The following is a 22,271-nucleotide window of genomic DNA, read 5'->3' on the forward strand; positions in this document are numbered from 1 at the left end:
CATCGCCGTGTGCTTCACAGTGATCACTATACATCTACTAGGCCTGGTACCAGCACTAAACATGAAATACACTACTGCTACCTGGTGGCCATTCTGTAACGGCTTCTCGGGTTACCGGGTTCGATTCCCGGCGGGGTCAGGGATTTTCTCTGCCTCGTGATGACTGGGTGTTGTGTGATGTCCTTAGGTTGGTTAAGTTTAAGTAGTTCTAAGTTCTAGGGGACTGATGAGCATAGATGTTAAGTCCCATAGTGCTCAGAGCCATTTGAACCATTTTCTAACGGCCTCTGGGTGCTTCACTTTATTTGTCAGGCGGTTTGTCAATTCTGTTCCTCTAAAAATGTGTATGTTCAGCCCTGTGTAATGTAATCAAACACCTGAATAGGAAACATTGCTCATGAAGGCCACACAAAGTCGGAAATATTTATTTCCAACCATAATTTTCTTTAGAGTACCCAAATTATGAGTCTCTATGCAAATTTGACGCCAACTTGCTGAGACATACAGTACACCTGTTTCACGAGCGCACGTCCCACTACGACTATGCGACATGAGTAGTTTGACGTAATAATGTGAACCGACAGTATCTTCTTGGAGATCTCTCTACTTTATCTGTTTTATTAGAGTGGTTTCGGACCGGAGATGGGCCGCGGCACTTGTGCGAAAGTTGCTGTTGTCGGCGCAGTCACGTCCGCCGCCGTGGGAGTGCCACCTGTCCCTCATAACGTTGCGCAAGGCGGACCACGCAGACCATCCGGACAGCGTACCGCCCCTACACGGCACGTGCGCTAGACTTGTCTCCTTGGAAAACACTCTACTCCATAATACTGTACACAGCAACTGCCCGCACCCAAGGAAGACGTGCCAAGCCTGGAGCCATATGGTGGCTTTTCGCGAAATCGAACCACTCCTACGTAGAAATCAACAAGATTTCCACAAGAAGTTTTCTTGTACACTGACGGAAAAAATAGCATCACCAAATAATAATTAATGTGGAACAACGAAATTTTGGGAATGCATTTGTCTAGGTAACGTATTTAAATGATTAACATTGCAATATCACAGGTTAATGTAAGCCCAAGATAAGCCGTTACAAATGTGAAATTCTGGTACAGTAATAACAGGTGTAACCGCCAGACTGTTAAATACAAGCATTGAAACATGTTTTCAAAGTGCTGTACGGGTGCTCGATCTCAGTTGTAGGGTGGACTTGCACTTCTTCAACAATATAGGGATGGTTATGGACGATGCTAGAGTTGTCGCCCGATGATGTACCATATGTGCTCGATTGCAGACAGATCTGGTGATCGAGCAGGCCGAGTAACATTTCGACATTCTGTAGAGCATGTTGCATATTGGGCTGCAACAGTGGTAAGTAGCAGAGTGTTATCCCGTTGGAAAACACCCTGTTCATGAATTTCAGTGCAACACGTCGAATCACCAAGCTAAGTATAAATTTTCAACCAAGGTGCTTGGAATAACCATACGAAACCGCACCCCAGTCTATATCTCCAGGTATAGTTCCACTGTGCCTAGCACACAGAGAGGTTGGTTGCAGGCCATCAACTAGCCTCCTTCTAACTAACACACTGATACCGAGCCGGCCAGGGTGGCCGAGCGGTTCTAGGCGCAACAGTCTGGAACCGCGCGACCGCTACGGTCGCAGGTTCGAATCCTGCCTAGGGCATGAAAGTGTGTGATGTCCTTAGGTCAGTTAGGTTTAAGTAGTTCTAAGTTCTAGGGGACCGATGACCTCAGAAGTTAAGTCCCATAGTGCTCAGAGCCATTTGAACTGATACCGAGGCGGAACCAGTTTTCATCAGAAAACACAACAGCCCTTCGCCCTTCCCTCCAATGAGCTCTTGCTTACCATCTCTGAATGACGGTGGTTTGGGGTCGGTGAAATGTACGCTATAGGGAGTCCGACTCAGAACACTCGTTGAAGTAGCCGTTTTTTTAACAGTTAGTTGCGTCATTGTGACGTCAACTACTGCTGAAATTGCTGCTGGAGATGCAGTACGACGCGTCAGATCCATGCCCCGAACATGATGGTCTTCCCTCTCGGTATTGCAACTGGGCGTCCCGAGCCCGGTCGTCTTGCGAGCGTACATTCCCGTGAGCAACACTGCGAGTAATCGTGTACAATGATCACATTCCTGCCAAGTCTTCCTTCAGTATCGCAGTAGGAACATCCAGCTTCTCGTAGCCTTATTACGAGACCTCGTTCAAACTCAATGAGGTGTTTATAATGGCGTCTTTGTCGCTTTAAAGGCATTCTTGATTGACGTGAACTCACCACTTCCAGTCTCAAAGGCAACTACCACGACCGCTACAGCGTGTACTTAAGGTGAACCTGGTTTGTATCTTCATAGCGGCGCTGCTAGCGCCATTCTTATGTATCTGGAGTGAAATTCGAACAGACATTATCTTTCACGTGTAGAAAAACGTCTACGAATTTTCATTTATGTTGCATAACTCCTTCTTAGTACTGCGATTCTTTTCCGTCAGTGTATATTCAGTCCAACTTCCAGAAAATTGCTCCGTGGAACGACCAGACATCTTTCATCGATTAATTTGTGACGGAACTTTCCCGTTGTCTACAAGAAAGGAAATCAATGCGGATCGACGCTTTATGGGCCTCAGATTCCTCTTCATATTTCGAGATCAATGCATGACGCCACTTTGAACACGTTCTCTAAACTCCAGGCCTCTGGGTTGATCATAACTCAGCTCCGTTCTTCGGAAACATTTTGCTCGTAAAAGCGTACTAATTTACTCCAGTACAGTTTATTCCCTCATATAATTCATTTGGACTTTCGTTTGTATGTTCTCGTTGGGACAACACAGGTTCAGTACGTATTATTTGTAACCTTTGAGTAATAAATGTATACTGCTGGCCATTAAAACTGCAAATACGAAATAATGCTTTTCGTGCATATTCAGTAAAGGATGGAAAACACGTCTTTAAATTCGTAAGTGATTTATAGGTATACAGGTTGTGAAATTTAATACTTGAAGATGCCACCACTGGCGTTAAGAAAAGCTTTTAAATGATTGGACATTGAGTCGAACTGAACTGGAGTGACGGACAAAGTTTTATCATTCCACACCACTTCAGCTCTAAGTGTCGTTTCATCCGCTGCCGTGATCAGCGGCTGGCTGTGTCGGAGCATCTCGAAATCCTTAACTGGATATTTTGGCTGAAACGAAGATCAGGAGACCTGCTGTTGCGAACTAACATCCCAAAGATGTTCAGGCTCTCATACGGTTGCCCTTCATCGAAATGTCTTGGCTCAAACTCGTCTAGGGGTTGAACCGCACGTGTTGCATTACACGCTCTGAAATAGACACCTGTGATCCTTTGGTTAAATTGTCTGGCTGATGGCAAGTTTGCGAAGTACAAAGTTAATGTAACATATAATAATAGTAATAATAATACCGGGAACTAAATTAACGAACCATAAATGATCAAGGCCACTCAGTTGCGATTTGGTTAGAATAATGTTTATTCAGAAAGCAAACTAATAGCGAAAGTGGTCGTATTTAGAATTACTGTTCCACTCGAGCGCATATCCATTTGACACAGTTCGATCACTCACAATATCATCGCGAAACGCAAGTCCGATACTCCATCTCGTCATTTACACGAAAAGTTAAAGAGTTCACACCAGGAGCGTGGCTGCTCGCCGCTCAGGGACTAAGTCTCGCGATACTACACAACGCGAAATTTTCTAAGTCGTTTGATTTACTAGTTGCCTAAAGACAGACTGTCCGCTTTCGCGTCTCTCTCTCAACTGTTCTCTTTGGTGTCTCCAGCCGAACTGTCACCCTGCTGCCCGTCCCGACCACATTTCCTGCACGCCGAATATCGCTCAACTGACTTGGGCGGTTCCCCATCCTTAAGCCGTCCATCTGATTGGCTACAGCTTATTCTACATTATTTCACAATGTAACGTATGTAAATAATCAAAGATTGACCACGTTCACGTGCTAAATAAAGTAACAATAATATCCATTACATAACAAACGTTAAACTATTTTACACAAAACCAATACAGTTTCCTTCTCAGCTTTGAATGCCACTGCCAGTAGCCTTGCACCAATGCCCTTTCTGATAAATAAATAAAGAACAAAAGTAGCTATTATGCACTAACTTTACAACAAATGTTCTATTATGAAATGATTCCGTAAAGTGTCACGCTTTCATCGTTCAATGTGTTTTGTGTGGAGGAAATGATGATCTAACGCTTAACTGAAAATACTGGTAATTTAAATTTACTATATATTTTAAACAAACATAGTTAAAGAGTTGATATTTACAACTATTGTCATTTTAATGATGTGATTATAGATCGGATCAACATTCAAGTTTTATTGGGATCACCATGAAAATTTATGGAGGATGGCAGATTACGAGGTGCGGCTAGAAAAAAACCGGACTGATGCTGGAAAAAACATTTATTTACAATTATTTACAATTTCATGTTATCTCCTTCAATGTACTCTCCTCCTCGGTCTCTACACCGCTCCATACGAATTTTCCACTGTTCATAGCAATACTGCACATCATTTTCGGTAAGTCCATACATTACTTCCGTCGCTTTTTTTTTACTGCTTCAACAGTCTCAAATCTAGTTCCTTTCAAAGCTGACTTGACTTTAGGGAAAAGAAAAAAGTCACAGGGGGCCAAATCAGGTGAGTAGGGTGGATGATCTAAGATGGGAATGTTGTGTTTTGCCAAAAACGTCTTCACTGACAACGCACTGTGAGCTGAGGCATTGTCTTGGTGAAGGATCCATGACTTTTTTCTCCACAAATCGTTCCGTTTTCTCCGTACTCGCTCACGTAGGGTAGCCAGGACGCTAATGTAGTAATGCTGATTCACTGTTTGTCCCTCTGGTACCCAATCAATGTGCACAATCCCTTTGATGTCAAAAAAAAATCATCATTGCCTTGATTTTCAATTTTGACATTCGTGCTTCTTTTCTCGTGGAGAACCAGGAGTTCTCCAATGCATCGATTGGCGTTTAGTTTCGGGATCGTAAGTAAAAAACCACGATTCATTTTCCGACGCACAGACAAAACGTCAACTACTTAAAACAGACGCCACGGGCAGACTGAGTGCAGGAGGCCGATGAAACTCGAGCAGTAGGCGGAGCGAGAGTCACGTGACAGGCCACGCGACTTTCAGCCTTATTGCATTCGTTTTATTGTTTCACCAGTACTAGTCCGGTTTTTTTGCGTCGGAAAATGTAGAGTGTACAGAAAGAACAGCGTGTTAACATTAAATTTTGTTTCAAACTAGGAAAATCTGCAAGTGAAACGTTTGTAATGTTACAACAAGTGTACGGCGATGATTGTTTATCGCGAACGCAAGTGTTTGAGTGGTTTAAACGATTTAAAGATGGCCGCGAAGACACCAGTGATGACACTAGCACTGGCAGACCATTGTCGGCAAAAACTGATGCAAACATTGAAAAAATCGGTAAACTTGTTCGACAAGATCGCCGTTTAACAATCAGAGCAGTGTCTGAGTTAACAGGAGTTGACAAGGAAAGTGTTAAGCAGATTCTTCATGAAAGTTTCAATATGAACAAAGTGTGTTCAAAAATGGTTCCAAAGTGTCTCACAATTGAACAGAAGGAACGCCGAAGAATGAGTTGTTCTGACATCCTGGAAAACATTGAAAGTGATCCCACCTTCTTACAAAATGTTATTACTTGCGATGAATCGTGGTTTTTTACTTACGATCCCGAAACTAAACGCCAATCGATGCATTGGAGAACTCCTGGTTCTCCACGACAAAAAAAAAGCACGAATGTCAAAATCGAAATTCAAGGCAATGATGATTTTTTTTTGACATCAAAGGGATTGTGCACATTGATTGGGTACTAGAGGGACAAACAGTGAATCAGCATTACTACGTTAGCGTCCTGGCTACCCTACGTGAGCGAGTACGGAGAAAACGGAACGATTTGTGGAGAAAAAAAGTCATGGATCCTTCACCAAGACAATGCCCCAGCTCACAGTGCGTTGTCAGTGAAGACGTTTTTGGCAAAACACAACATTCCCATCTTAGATCATCCACCCTACTCACCTGATTTGGTCCCCTGTGACTTTTTTCTTTTCCCTAAAGTCAAGTCAGCTTTGAAAGGAACTAGATTTGAGACTGTTGAAGCAGTAAAAGAAAAAGCGACGGAAGTAATGTATGGACTTACCGAAAATGATCTGCAGTATTGCTATGAACAGTGGAAAATTCGTATGGAGCGGTGTAGAGACCGAGGAGGAGAGTACATTGAAGGAGATAACATGAAATTGTAAATAATTGTAAATAAATGTTTTTTCCAGCATCAGTCCGGTTTTTTTCTAGCCGCACCTCGTATTATCTTACGTTACCTTGTTGAAAGTTAGCCTCATGGAGATCGAAAACAGGACACAGAGAAACACGTGAAAATTTTAACGATTACTGTCCAAATTACGAGCTATGTGAACCAGAGGTGACATTTGTGTAACCAGTGGGACACCATACCATCACACTGGTTACTGCAACCGTACGGCAGTGGCGAATGCAATCTAGCAACATTTTTCACGGAAATTTGCTTGTCTGTCACAGAACAGAGTTGTGAACACATAACCTTCCCTTAACAGCTTCATATTCAGATGTTGAAATTTTCCAACGGTAGTTATTAAGGTAACTTGTGTAATCAGTCTTCAAAACAGTGACAATAATGATGATATCTTAAAAATTATTTAGTTTTACGGCCGAAACACAACTGAACCCTTTTGTTTTCAGTATTCAGAAAATTTCAGATTATTAAACCTCCGTCCCCTCCCTCCCCTCCGCCACGGGTTGGCCACCACTAGTATGTACTAACATAACGTACTATCTTGAAAAAAAGATAATGTGAGAGTAGGACACCCTTACAGTCCTAGAGATGGGGTTGGGCGTAGGGAAATGATGGAGATGTGAAGGAAGTGCCATGTAAAAATGGTTGAAATAACAATAATAATAATAATAATAATAATAATAATAATAATAATAATAATAATAATAAATAACTAGGCAATGGTCGACGAAATAAATTAATCCTATAGCACATAAATAATATTGTGCGTTTCACTCATAATCGACTAGTAACATATAAAAAAGGTAAGGTAATGGAGCAGTCTTTCCAATAGTTACCCGATTTCACATAAGGGGACTTCTCACATAAAAAGGTGCTGCCCTCTACTGGAAATCATTTCAGTTAGCTTGTAATAGCGGTAGGGGAGCATGTTGGGATTTATCCATTTGTACTTTGAGATCTAGTGAAATTGGAAGCGTCATGTGTATTTGGTTCCTTCCGAGATTTTGTGGTGTTTCCTGAGTCAAGTTCTTACATGAAAGATAAGGTTTTATGATATTTTATTTGAGATGTCTAAGCAACGTATTTACTCTAATATTATTGCATGTAAGTAAAATTACGATCACATAACTAATACATTCAAATCGCCCGTGATAAATGCAGGCTTGTAACATTCCTTATTTCGGCTACAGGCGTTGCTTATTTTCGGAGATCCAAAATTAGAAATTATTGTATGTGGTTTTTAAAGCATTGAGCTATTTTCATAAAAAGTAATTATTACTACGGGACTTATGCTTCAAATAAAAACTAATATGTAAGTCTCTGAAATTAAAAGGTGTCGAAAATTTTTATTTTAAGAGGGCCCTCAAAACATATTTACTCGAATATGTGGTACAAACCCGTTAATAACGTATTTAACTTATAATACGTCCAGTGATTCGTTTTACCCGATTTTCTTATCGTGTACTTATCATTATTACAAATGGCACACGGAGTTGGGAAACGTTGATCAGAAAAATCTATGAAAATCTATGAAACAGTAACGAGTAAGCGAATGGGGTTTCTAAAAGCATCGAAGTATGTTAACGTCGCATGGTCTACTCTAGAAAATTACGTCAACCATAAGAGCAAAGATATTTGTTCTTTGTTAGAGACACATATTGGCAGGATGTGCGCTCTGGGAGATAAATTAGAAGACGAACTAGTTTACTACTGCAAAATTATGGAAGAGTTTTGCTATGGACTTCAGATGCAGGATTTGAGGCAGTTAGCTTTCCAGTTGGCGGTTGCTAACGACCTCGGTCAGTCTGTTCATCTTGAAAAGGGTCTTGTTGGCAAAAAATATCTCCGGAACGTCATGAGAAGACACTCAGAATCAGCTCATCGAGCTCCGCAGGCGGTCTTCTTAGCAAGGAGTAAGGTTTCACGAACGAAAACGCGATTTTCTTTCCATTATTCTGAAACTGGAGCTTGAGAAGTGAAGTTTAATCCGTTGCAAGTGTATAATGTAGAAGAGACAGGATTGACTGTAGGCCAGGTGTCACACGCCAAAGTCATCAGCATTAAAGGGGAAAAACAAGTAGCAAAGTTGTCTTCTGCAGAGACTAGTAAATTGATTATCCTGGTAGCGCGTATGAACGCTGGCGGGAACTATGTTCCGCCTTTAACATCTTTCGGACAAAGAATGTGAAGGCTGAGTTGTTAGACAGTGCCCCAACACGTGCGATCGCAGCTTGCCATCCATCCGGTTGGATTCAGCTTCCATTAATCACGAAATGGCTGCTGCATTTCATTGAGCGCATCGAGCACCATCGGAGGACCCAGTCATCTCGGTACTCGATGGTTACCATTCTTCACCCGAAATTTGAAAGTGATAAGCTTTGCTAGATAACATGGTGTAATAATATGGTCTCCCCCTCAGTATATGTCACATCGACTCCAACCTCTGGACATCGCATTCGTGAAACCTTGAAAACTCACTATTCAAAGAAAATTGAATCTTACATTTCTGCACATCCTTTCAAGCCTCTGGCACTATGTATCAAGTGAGCTTATGGGGAAAGCTCATGTCAGAGCTACAGCAATGGAAGTTGCTTTCAATGGGCTCAGAAAACGTTTCATATAACCTTTCAACTCTAAGACACTTGGACCTAACAACTCTTCAAGAAACACAGCTTTCCTCAACTACTAGAGTATGTGAAATCCCAGCATATTCTGCCCAACTACAGATTCCTGTGGCAAAATCACAAGCTCCATCATTCTCTGCTAACCCTTCACCAAATCGAAACTCCAATTTTGTTTCCCCTCTCGAAATCAGTCCCCCACGGGCTCTGCCCAGAAGTTCAAATTCCAGCAGAGAAGTGAAAACTGCTGTGTTTAGGACTTCTCCTTACAAACTGCAACTACAAGCTTGATTGGAGTGGTCTGAAGAAAGAAGAGTGAAGCGGAACACATCCTCTACACGTTCCAAAGAAAGAACTTCAAACAAAGTACACCCAACAGTGAAACGTCTTCTCAGTCGCCCGAGAAAAGAATAAGAGGGAAAGTGATACCGAGTCCTATAACCCATCCCCTGAACTAGTCTTGGTTACTACAGATGACGAAGGTAGTGCAGATAAGGACTGTCACTACTACTCTGAACACCGCAGAAATGACCGAAACGACGATAAGTGGATTAGATGCATAAAATATCTCCAGTGGGCTCACTAACTATGAAAAGGATAGGCATGTGGTGGACGTTCCTCTAAATAATGTAAGGCGCCATTTAACGCTTTTCAAATAGAGTTGTTTCTTTTTATATCGCAAAAAGCCACGTATTTTCGTTAATACTAGCCATTTTAAAATAAGAATCTTTACCATCCGAAACTGGGGACCCTTTTTCCGATTTGCAAGTACTTAATTCCATTAAATTAGTCATAATGTTTTAAGAATATAACAGTTTTGGAAACAGAACCTCGAAAGATATAGACCAGATAGAGAGCAGTTTTTGTAAAACTGTAAATGATATCCGAAAAACGGCACCCCTACTTTATAGCTTTTACAAGAATATGCAAAAAAAGTTTTAAAATTTGTGCCACCGAGCCGAGAGGACGCGCAACAGAGCACCATCAGCAGCACACGTGTGACAAACTGTAAATTAATTTAGTCTTTGTTTCTTGTTCACGTGCTTCTGAAAAGAAGTGAACTGTACGTGTGTATTTCACTGTGCAGACTAGTGGTTAGAAAAGTAATGGTAGTTTTTGTTTTTGCGTAAGTCTTGTGAATATCCTTGTGTAGGTCGGCTTCCTAGTGTAAATTTTCCGTGTAGAAAAATGTATTTCTGTTTAATAGCTTGCGGTCTTAGAGTTAAGTGAGAAAGCTTCACACCAACTTTTAGTGTTACTTTATTCTCCTTTGGTATATTTTCACATTCAGTACCTCCATTTGAGACCTCATATCTAGTTTATACACAGTACGATATGGCTAGGGACTGTGCTTGTTGTGAGAGGACACAAGGAGAGTTGGCTGCTGTCCGTAAACAGTTGGAAGCTGCGTTGGCTACCGTCGACAAGCTTCAAGCTAATGCTCGAAGGCCGGCCGCTGTGGCCGAGTGGTTCTAGGTGCTTCAGTCTGGAACCGCGCGACCGCTACGGTCCCAGGTTCGAATCCTGCCTCGGGCATGGATGTGTGTGATGTCCTTAGGTTAGTTAGGTTTAAGTAGTTCTACGTTCTAGGGGACTGACGACCTCAGATGTTAAGACCCATAGTGCTCAGAGCCATTTGAACCATTTGAATGCTCGCAGTTGCGGTGCCGTCGGACCGTCAGTGACGAGACCTGCGACACCTTTGGTGTTACTGACCGGGAGGTCACTGCGGCTTCCGATACGCATTGATCTGACCCGTCCGCCCTCACTCCAGAGTGGGTGGCAGACAGTGGTGGGCTCGCGTGTCACTGGGCGGAAGGCGAAAGAGGGAGCTGGCCGTGAGGCTGGCTCCCTACGTCTAAGCAACAGGTACGAGGCGCTTCCCAGTGTTGATGATAACTCTGAGCCAGCACGGGAATCCTCTCCTGCAGGGTCAGCGGTCGATTTTCCTGCCCAGTCAGGACAAGTGCAGACGGTGAATGTGCTATTCATTGGGAGCTCCAATGTTAGGCGGTAGATGGAGCCCCACAGGGAGATAGCAGCAAGGCAAGAAATAAGTCCAATGTGCATTCGGTACGTTTGCCGGGAGGTTTCAATCGTGAAGTGGAGGAGGCCCTGCCAGCGGGTATCGAGCGCACTGGGTGCTACCGGCTGCATGTAGTGGCACATGTCTGCCACTTGGGTTCTGAGGCCATCCTTGGCTCCTTTCGGCAGCTGGCTGATTTGGTGAAGGCAGCTAGCGACACACGCGGGGTGCAGGCTAAGCGGTCTGTTAGCAGCATCGTACCCAGGGTTGAGGAGGAGGAGATTGGTGTTTAACGTCCCGTCGACAACTACTAGTCCGCAGCTCGTGGTCGTGCGGTAGCGTTCTCGCTTCCCACGACCGGGTTCCCGGGTTCGATTCCCGGCGGGGTCAGGGATTTTCTCTGCCTCGTGATGACTGAGTGTTGTGTGATGTCCTAAGGTTAGTTAGGTTTAAGTAGTTCTACGTTCTAGGGGACTGATGACCATAGTGCTCAGAGCCATTTGAACCATTTTGAACAACTACTAGAGACGGAGCTCAAGCTTGAATTAGGGAAGAAAGGGAAGGAAATCGACCGTGAACTTTCACTGGAACCATCCCGGCATTTGCCGGAAGCGATTTAGGGAAGTCACGGATAACCTAAGTGAGGATGGCGAGTCCAGTGTGCTAACCACTGCGCCACCTCGCTCAGTATCCATCGTTGATCACGGTCCTCTGGTATGGAGCAGGGTGGAAGGTCTAAACCAGAGGCTCAGACGACTCTGCGACGGTGTCGGAGGCGAATTTCTCGACCTCCGCTATCGAGTGCTGAATTGTAGGGTTCCCCGTAATTGGTCAGGAGTGCACTATACGCAGGAAGCGGCCACTAGGGTAGCGCAGTACGTGTGGCGTGTACATGGGGCTTTTTTAGGTTACAGGACTCCTCCATTGGGAACAAACACGATTTGCGTGTTAAATCAGCCACAGCGTCCTCAGAGAAACTTGGTCCTCGCAGGTCAGAGATAGAAAAGATTAATATGATTTTAGTAAACTGCGGGAGCATCCAAGGAAAGGTCCCAGAATTAGTATTAAAGGTAATAATGCACAGATAGTATTGGGAACAGAAAGTTGGTTGAAGCCGGACGTCAATGACAACGAAATCCTATGTTCAGAGTGGAATTTTTATCGTAAGGATAGGCGTGTTTATTGCAGTAAAAAATCGATAAAATCTAGTGAGGTTATCATGTATTCTTAATGTGAATTAATCTGGGAAAAACTGAGTATCAAAGAACGTCAAATATGGCGATTGGATGCTTTTATAGACCACCTGGGTGAGGATCTGTAGTTGTAGAGCGCTCCAGACAGAGCTTGAAGAATATTATTAGTAATTTTCTGATCATGCCGTTGTAATAGGAGGTGACTTCGGCTTGCCAGGTACAGACTGACAAGGGGAGGCCGCCAATTGTGAAATTCAGATTCGATTCATACTGCTCATAATAAAAGCTCATGGCCAGAGGTGTAATGTGGCAAAGCACTAACATGCACTTCTCAGCCGTTGTCGAGAAAATCGACAGTTAAAAGAAACCGTTGCAGTGAAATTTCTCTCTACGATTATTAACATTCTCCAGCGTCGTGGCGCAGCGGTAACCGTTCGGGTTCGTAATCCAAAGATCGCCGGATCGAATCTCGCGCCATGCAATTTTTTTTTATAATTAGTTTTTTGTAATTTATATATATATATATATATATATATATATATATATATATACTATTAATGAATTGATTATGCATTTTGGTCAAGGCAGATCGCTCTCCAAATGTACCGCCTCCATTTTTCCGTTTCTTTAATACGGTGTACCAAAGCTCTCCCGTCCGCACTGATTTTCGACGATGTTATAAGTTGCGCTAGGGACCGCATCTACCTTCTTTCGAAGTTAGCAGGCAACTACGCTAGTTATGCGGCGGCTCGTTTCGGCCCATTCAACGTCTGTTCTTCAAGTGTAACGAGCGAGTAACGGAGTTTATATTTCATACCTGCCACAGCAAATTTGTGTTCGTGGGGTGTCTATTCTAATTCGAACGTTTGACTTTACGCTATACGTATTCGTTTCGGAATATCGTTTCTACGTCTTCCGTTAACTATACGTGGTTCACATTATGAAGACAATTAATAACATTTGTGAAATACAACTTTGTTTACGGAATACATAATGATGTTCGAAGTCGCCAGTTTTTCCACGACAAACGACTTTCAACAACTTATTATATGCATAATTGTTACAACTCATATATATATATATATATATATATATATATATATATATATATATATATATATATATATATATTTGAACATTTGAATTACAAAAAACAAATACTAAAAAAGAAGTTGCATGGTGTGAGATTCGATCCAGCGACCTTTGGATTACGAAGCCGAGCGCTTACCGCTGCACCACGACGCTGTAGAAAGTTATTAACCGTAGAGAGTATTTCACCGCAACGGTTTCTTTTAACTGTCGATTTTCTCGACAACGGCTGAGAAGTGCATCTTGGTGCTTTGCCACATTACACCTCTGGCCATGAGCTTTTATTATGCGCAGTGTGAATCGAATCTGAATTTCACAATTGGCGGCCTCCCCTTGTGAGAGCAGAGTAAGGTATCAGTGATCATAAGGCTGTGGTAGCATCTATGACGACGGGTCCGGCAAGGAATGTTAAGAAAGGTAGGAAAATATTACTCAGCAAAGGTGACAGGATACAAATTTCAGAATACGTCAGCAATCAGCATTCGGTGATGAGGACGAAGATGTGAAGAACAAATGGAAAAAAATTCAAATGCATCGTTAAATATGCCCTAGACAATTATGTTCCGAGTAAGGTTTGAAGGGATGGGAAAAATCCATCACGGTTTAATAGCCGTGTTAGAAAAGCGCTACGTAAACAAAGAGCACTTCATCTCAGATTCGAGAGAAGTAAAAACCTAGCTGACAAACACAAGCTGAACGAAACAAATATGAGCGTGAGGAGAGCAATGAGGGAAGAATTCAATTATTTCGAAAATAAGACGTTGTCAACAGACCTGAGTGAAAACCCTAAGAGATTTTGGTCGTATGTAAAATCAGTAAGTGGGTCAAGATCATCTACTCATTCTCTCAGCGACGAAACCGGTACCGAAACGGAAGATAACAGAGAGAAGGCCGAAACACTAAATTCGGTCTTCCGATGTTGTTTCACCATGGAAGATCACAACACTGTCCCTCCTTTCAATCGTCGTGCGAATGTCGAAATGGCAGATACTGAGATAACCGATCGCGGAACTGAAAAGCAGCTACAGTCGCTTAGAAGTGAAAAGGCTTCAGGACCAGATGAGATACCTGTAACATTCTATAAAGGTTATGCGAAAGAACTTGCTCTCCTTCTAGCAGTAATTTATCGTAGATCCCTTGAGCAACGAAAGGTACCTAACGACTGGAAAAAAGCGCAGGTCATTCCTGTTTTTAAGAAAGGCCGTAAGACAAATCCACACAATTGCAGACCTACATCGTTGACGTCAATCTGTTTTAGAACTATGAAACATGTTTTATGCTCAAGATTTATGACGTTCTTCGAAAATGAACAGCTCCTCTATAAAAATCAACATGGATTCCGCAAACAGAGATCCTGCGAAACTCAGCTCGCTCTGTTCCTCCATGAGATCCACAGCGCATTGGACAACGGCGCTCAGACTGATGCCGTGTTTCTTAAAGTTTCAGTAAGGCATTTGACACCGTCCCGCATTGCCATTTAATGAAATAAATACGAGCTTACGGAGTATCGGAGCAGATCTGCGCTTGGATTCAAGACTTCCTAGCAGATGGAACTCAACACGTCGCTCTTAACGAAATTAAATCGACAGTTGTAAAGGTAATATCCGGAGTACCACAAGGAAGTGTGATAGGACCGTTGCTGTTCTCAATACATATAAATGATCTAGTAGAAAGTGTCGGATGCTCTTTAAGGCTATTCGCAGATAATGCAGTTGTCTATACCAAAGTAGCAACTCCAGAAGATAGTAAGAATTTGCAGAACGACCTGCAGAGAATTGACGAATGGTGAACGTAAATAAATGTAACATATTGCGCATACATAGCAAAAGAAATCCACTACTGCACTGCTACACGACTGATGACAAACAGCTCGAGACAGCATGTGCCGTAAAATATCTAGGCTTATCTATCCAGAGCGACCTTATGTGGAATAACCATATAAAACAAGCAGTGGGAAAAGCAGACACAAGTCTCAGATTCATCGTAAGACTCTGAAGGAAATGTAACTCATCCACGAAAGAAGTGGCTTATAAGGCGCTTGTTCGTCCGATTCTTGAGTATTGTTCATTTATCTGGGAGCCCTATCAGGTAGGACTGATAGAGGAGATAGAGAAGATCCAACGAAGAGCGGCGCGTTTCGTCACGGATCGTTTACCTGGCGAAAGAGCGTTACGGAGATACTAAACAAACTCCACTGGCAGAAGTTACAAGAGAGATGTTGTGCATCACGGAGAGATCGACCACTGAAATTTCGGGACAACACTTTTCGGGAGGAGTGGGACATATTACTTTCCCCCATATACATCTCGCGTGTTGACCACGAGGAGAAAATTCGAGAAATTCGAGCCAATACAGAGGCTTACCGACAATCATTCTTCCCACGCACTATCGGTGAGTGGAACGGGGTTGGAGGGATCAGATCGTGGTATCGAAAGTATCTATCTCCACACACCATTAGGTGGCTTGTATGATGTAGATGTCGATATTACGAGAATTGATATTCTAAGGACATATTTACTTCGTAGTTGTCCGTAATCTCGTTGGTACATTCAGACACTGTTTCATGTTTCATACTCATCACCTTTCTGTGCCTGATACAGACTTCCGTCAGTCGTTCCACATATTTCCACATTAAGCCCTTCCAATTGGGTAAAGGTTATTACCGTTTTATTTTTCCACTTTCTGCAGGTAACGTGTTCATCTTAATCATTTCCTTCGTATCCCATAGACGCTGCAGTTAGATAATATGTCGATTCCTCGCCTTCTGGTAACCTCTCTCTAGTCGTGACTCACGTTGAAGTTTGTGTCAAGAGGATACAAAATACCTTGTAAATTTGTTCCGCTTTATCTGGGGTCAACGTTAGTCCTCTGCTGTCGCTTAGTATGTTACGTTGTGTTACGTGCGGCTGTAAATCGGCAGCCGACCTTGCGTTAGAGGCTGCTTTGCAAACCAAATAAGTGATTATGTTGAGCCGTTTCAGAACGTTCGTACCTAGGAGTGCATTTGCAACAACGTTAAGTGCAACACGTTACGGCTTGTTTTCTGTTTGTAGATACATTCGTTTTGACGCAACTGCCGTCAGTGTGGTGTGCCGATACTTCTGATACAGTTGCAGGGAAATCACACACAATGTTCCCACGGCTTCCCAACACGTGTCCTGAGCGAAAGCCGTTCACTGCGCGTCGTAAAGTTGAAGCAGCCGACGCACACTGAGAGTGACTATGTCTGGCAACTGCGCCCTGAACTTCAAAAACACAACAGGCAGCATGGAGTGGTTCAGTATGATCTAATGTTGTAAACTTCTATTTATATTTCTGTGCAAAAGCTTCACTTTTATATTTCTTCTTCTCTTTTTGTGATAAGAATGTCAAGAATTCGCCACCATGAAGGTTCCATACGGGGTCTTTTTAATTTACGGAATTAATTCGCCAGGTTCCAAAGGACCGTTTGAGCCAGAATAACTTGCACATCGAACGAGTCGCTAGGTAATTCACAGAGAGCTCACAAGAAAATTTAAATACTAAAAAAGTACTCTCAACAATATATACAACACAGTGCAAAGCTCCAAAGCATGGCGAACAACTCCTGTAAAAAATAAAAAGAAGTGGCACAAACAAGCCTTTCAACCTTGATTAGAAAATCTTAGCATTACGTCTACAATATTTCACTTTTAATGGGAGACTACTGAAAATGAAAGCCAGAGATAAGTGCAGGTCTTTCTGTACTTCGGTTAAGTAAATGTTACACACAAGCAAGTAGTAATTTGCGTCTAGTGCTCTGGATGAATGTAACAGGACTTTTCGGATTAGTCTACGTTTTTAAGCACAGATCCCACGAGGAAACGTGTATACAGATGATAGAGTTCAAATTGTGAGTTGCTGGAGCAACTGCCTACACGAAAATCGCCGTCTGTAGCCGCAGATTGTTATGACTGGCTCTTTCTGTACTAATAAGGATCTGTACGGATGCACTCAGTACCCTCCAATGACGGTGCCGTTGGAAGCATTCAGTGAAAGTACGCAAAGTTTCAGTGTCGCATATGGTGGGAGTCATTCTTATAGTTAAGAGAGCAGCATTTAGTAGATCCTTAATATGATACTTCCAGTGTAACTAAGACTCTAAAACTTCCGCCTCCAGTAATTATTGAGCATTTTGTGACAGCACAATTTCTTTTCTACAAAATAGTTCACACTACATTTCATGTCTTTTCCAAAGATTTTTTAACGATATGCCATATTCAGAGGCAGATAATTGCTACATTATGAAACGAAACAGAAGCAAAACAAAAGCGTGTGACAAATTCTGCTGTTCCCCATTCACAATTGTTCTTTACAACACTCCTGCCAGAAGCAAATCTGTTTCTTGGTCATTCACACTGGAAGAGAGACCTGTGTCCGCTGTTTCTAGATATAAAATTAATCATTGTTCAGATTTTCCTCTAATTCCCTGAGGTTTCGACTTGCGCAAACATATAACGTGGTCAACATAATCACGTGTTTCAAATGCTTCTACGTCATACTATCGAAATTCGTCTCTTCCTTTTTGCAACTAATCTTACAGGTCTCCAACTACAATTTATACAATTGTCAAATGTTTTGGAGCTAAAGAAGGTTCGTAGACTTTTATCATGTCTTCAAGCCCTAAAATGTTAAACGACAACAATTACTTAAGTTACACCATCCTAACTATCTCCTTGCTATAAGATAAATAGGAAAGAGTCGTTACTCCAGTAATTCTGAGAATAACACATTAAAAAACTTGGTTTACCATGTACGTGAATTCATCACTGTCTGAGAAGTAGACCATGGGGCAGTAAGATTTTTTGTACTTTTTATTATTTAGAAATCGATAAACTAAAGCTACCTCATTTACCTCGAGAGAACTCACGAGAAATTCGACTTTGAAGCGTCCTCAATACCGTGAAGTACAGTCAGTTCTTCATTTGGCAGTGTGACTCTGTGGTAGAATGCTTCCCTGCCACGTTTGGAACCTAGGTTCAGCCTCCGGCCGACGCAACCTTTTAAACCATCGTCTATGCTCTACAAGCATTTCAGTGAAGCGTAATCTGCATGCAGATGGAAAAAGCCATAAGTGAGACTGGCAGTCGCTGGATCGCTGGTTCCAGTCCTGTTTCGGCCATTTTTACTACTTTTTTCATTCTGTTCCAACACTTACATCATTTAAAAACCTAATTAATCAAACATATGCTAATTAATACAAATGAAATAGTCAATTGTTTGAAAAGTGCAGGTCTGGTTATTTATACTTACTTATAGCACAGAATAATCCAGTTTCCATAACAAATATAAATTCTTAATCACTGATCTTTTATAAAAGATGGTCAGTAACGATTATTTGAATTTAAAAAAATTACAAGTTCGTTTTTTCATCTTTATGTGTTTTACGCTTCAAGAAAATGCTCGTCGTATATGTACCTCAGCTTAAAAATTTGCTTCGGTCAGGAATCGAATCCAGCCCCCCAACCTCTCTCTCCCCCCCCCCCCCCCACATGGCAAGCATGCGTTCTACGTCAAAGATACAGTGTCCGCTGAAAAATTGATCTTATATAAGGATATTAAAGACTCTCGAAGAACTTCAGAGTCTATTTTCTCGAGAATTTTTGAAGTTTCTGTCGACCTGCCCTGGTAAGTTAACATTTGAGATCTGAATTTCGCATACCGTTAGTATATACACTGATCAGCCAGAACATTATGACCACCTACGTAACAGCCTGTATGTACCCCTTTGGCACGGATAACAGTGGTGACGCGACGTGAAGATGAAGCTATGAGGCCTTGGTAGGTCACTGGAAGGAGTAGGCACCACGTCTGCACACACAAGGTACCTACACTACTGGCCATTGAAATTGCTACAGCACGAATAAGACGTGCTACAGACGAGAAAATTTAACCGACAGGAAGGAGATGCTGTGATATGCAAATGATTAGCTTTTGAGAGCATTCACACAAGGTTGGCGCCGGTGGCGACACCTACAACTTGCTGACATGAGGAAAATTTCCAACCGATTTCTCAAACACAAACAGCAGTTGACCGGCGTTGCCTGGTGAAACGTTGTTGTGATGTCTCGTGTAAGGAGGAGAAATGCATACCATTACGTTTCCGACTTTGATAAAGGTCCGATTGTAGCCTATCGCGATTGCGGTTTATTGTATCGCGACATTGCTGCTCGCGTTGGTCGAGATCCAATGACTGTTAGCAGAATATGGAATCGGTGGGTTCAGGAGGGTAATACGGAACGCCGTCCTGGATCCCAACGGCCTCGTATCACTAGCAGTCGAGATGACAAACAGCTTATCCGCATGGCTGTAACGGATAGTGCAGCCACGTTTCGATCCCCGAGTCAACAGATGGGGACGTTTGAAAGAGAACAACCATCAGCACGAACAGTTCGACGACGTTAGCAGCGGCATGGACTATCAGCTTGGAGACCATGGCTGCGGTTACCCCTGACGCTGCATTACAGACAGTAGTGGCTGCGATGGTGTACTGGGTGCACGAATGGCAAAACGTCATTTTCTGCGGTTGATTCCAGGTTCTGTTTACAGTATGATGATGGTCGCATCCGTGTTTGGCGACATCGTGGTGAACGGACATTGGAAGGGGGTATTGCCGGCCGCGGTGGTCTCGCGGTTCTAGGCGCGCAGTCCGGAACCGTGCGACTGCTACGGTCGCAGGTTCGAATCCTGCCTCGGGCATGGATGTGTGTGATGTCCTTAGGTTAGTTAGGTTTAAGTAGTTCTAAGTTCTAGGGGACTGATGACCACAGCAGTTGAGTCCCATAGTGCTCAGAGCCATTTGAACCATTTGGAAGAGTGTATTCGTCTTCGCCATAGTGGCCTATCACTCGGCGTGATGGTATGGAGTGCCATTAGTTACACGTCTCGGTCACCTCTTGTTCGCATTGACGGCACTTTGAACAGTGGACGTTACATTTAAGATGTGTTACGACCCGTGGCTCTACCCTTCATTCGATCCCTGCGAAACCCTACATTTCAGCAGGATAATGCACGACCGCATGTTGCAGGTCCTGTACGGGCCTTTCTGGATACAGAAAATGTACGACTGCTGTCCTGGCCAGCACATTCTCCAGATTTCTCACCAACTGAAAACGTTTGTCAATGGTGGCCGAGCAACTGCCTCGTCACAATACGCCAGTGACTACTCTTGATGAACTGCGGTTCGTGTGGAAGCTGCATGGGCAGCTGTACCTGTACACACTATCCAAGCTCTGTTTGACTCAATGTCCAGACGTATCAAGGCCGTTATTAAGGCCAGAGGTGGTTGTTCCGGGTACTGACTTCTCAGGATCTATGCACCCAAATTGCTTGATAATGTAATCACATGTCAGTTCTAATATAATATATTTGTCCAGTGAATACCCGTTAATCATCTGCATTTCTTCTTGGTGTAGCAATTTTAAAGGCCAGTAGCGTAATTCCCGCAAATCCGGGAAGGGGAGCGATGAGCTGTATCGGAATGATCAGTCACATCCCGAATGTGGTCAATGGGTTTCAGATCTGGCTAGCTGGGGGCCAGCAGATCATCTGGAACTCTCCACTGTGTTCCTCGAACCACTCCAACACAATCCTGGCCTTGTGACATGGCGTAATATATTGCTGAAAAATGCCATTGCTGTTGGGAAACATCATCATCATGAAGAGACGTACGTGGTCTACAAACAATGTACGATACTCCTTTGCCGTCATAGTTCCTTGCACGTGCACCAATGAACCCGTGGATTACCACGTGAATGTTCCCCAGAGCAAAATGGAGCCACCGCCAGCTGGCCTCCGTCACGCAGTACAGGTGTCATGGAGCTGTTCCTCTGGAAGGCGACGGATTCGCGCCCTGCCATCGACATGATGATGAAGGTGTCCGGTTTCATGTGGCAATACAGCGCTCTTCCACTGCTATAACGTTCAGTGCTGATGGTCAAGTGGCCATTTCAGTCGTAGTCGCCGATGTCATGGCGTTAAAATTTGCACATGCATGGGTCATCGGCTGCGAAGGCCCATCGTTATGTTCGGTGCACACTTGTACTCTGCCCAGCATTAAAGTTAGTTCCTCCACAGTTCGCCGCCTGTCCTGTTTCATCAGTCTGCCCAGTCTACTACCCCACGACGTCTGGACACGGTGCAATCTTGGTTTAGGCACGTGTTGAAGACACTCACCACAACACTCTTCGACCACCTGATAAGCCGCTCAGTTTCCAAAATGGTCTCCGGGCCATCACAATCTGCCCTCTGTCAGACGTAGACACGCCGCACGCCTTTCCCATTCTACACACGCACAGTACGCTCAGTGACACTACACGCACCGTGCATGTGTCTGACTAGCAGTCATTCCTCGCCTGGTGTCGCTGATATCGTCTTGACGTGTTTATATCGATAGTAGGTTGGTGGTCATAATATTATCGCTGAACAGTGTATACGAAAAAACTCAAAAATCCGATTCGATTGTGAGCCGAGTCAAAGCGCTCATTGCACAAATTGATGTAAGAACGTCGAAAGGCACTAGAACTTACTGTTAGTCTCTTCGCTTACTAAATCAGTCTTGGAATGTAAATGTTTACCAAGATCGTGCTCCACACAATGCCTTCCGAAGAATGTCACGGTGGTTATACGAAAACTCAGAATCTGAGGATATATGACTGGCTCAAAGATCACCTGGTGCGATCGAGACGAACGTGTTCCTTGGTTTTGTACTAAGTAATCCATATCAACTGTGGTCCGTCTCCACAACTCTCGTTGATGTGGCGCATTCCATAGCAAAAATAGCAGTACGATATTCACGAGGGTGACGCTTCTATTTCAGTTGCTGTGCAGCCCCCCTTGGCACTAATCCCAGTTAGATGAGTTTTGTGGAAAGAATATAGTTGGAAATGAAAATTCAAAACGTAAATAGATAATACTTACAAAATAAAAACTTAAACACCATTCACCATAATGCGAGGTAGGGGTATTGCGTGTGTGT

Source organism: Schistocerca nitens, chromosome 9 (assembly GCF_023898315.1).
Source record: "Schistocerca nitens isolate TAMUIC-IGC-003100 chromosome 9, iqSchNite1.1, whole genome shotgun sequence".
Taxonomy (NCBI): domain Eukaryota; kingdom Metazoa; phylum Arthropoda; class Insecta; order Orthoptera; family Acrididae; genus Schistocerca; species Schistocerca nitens.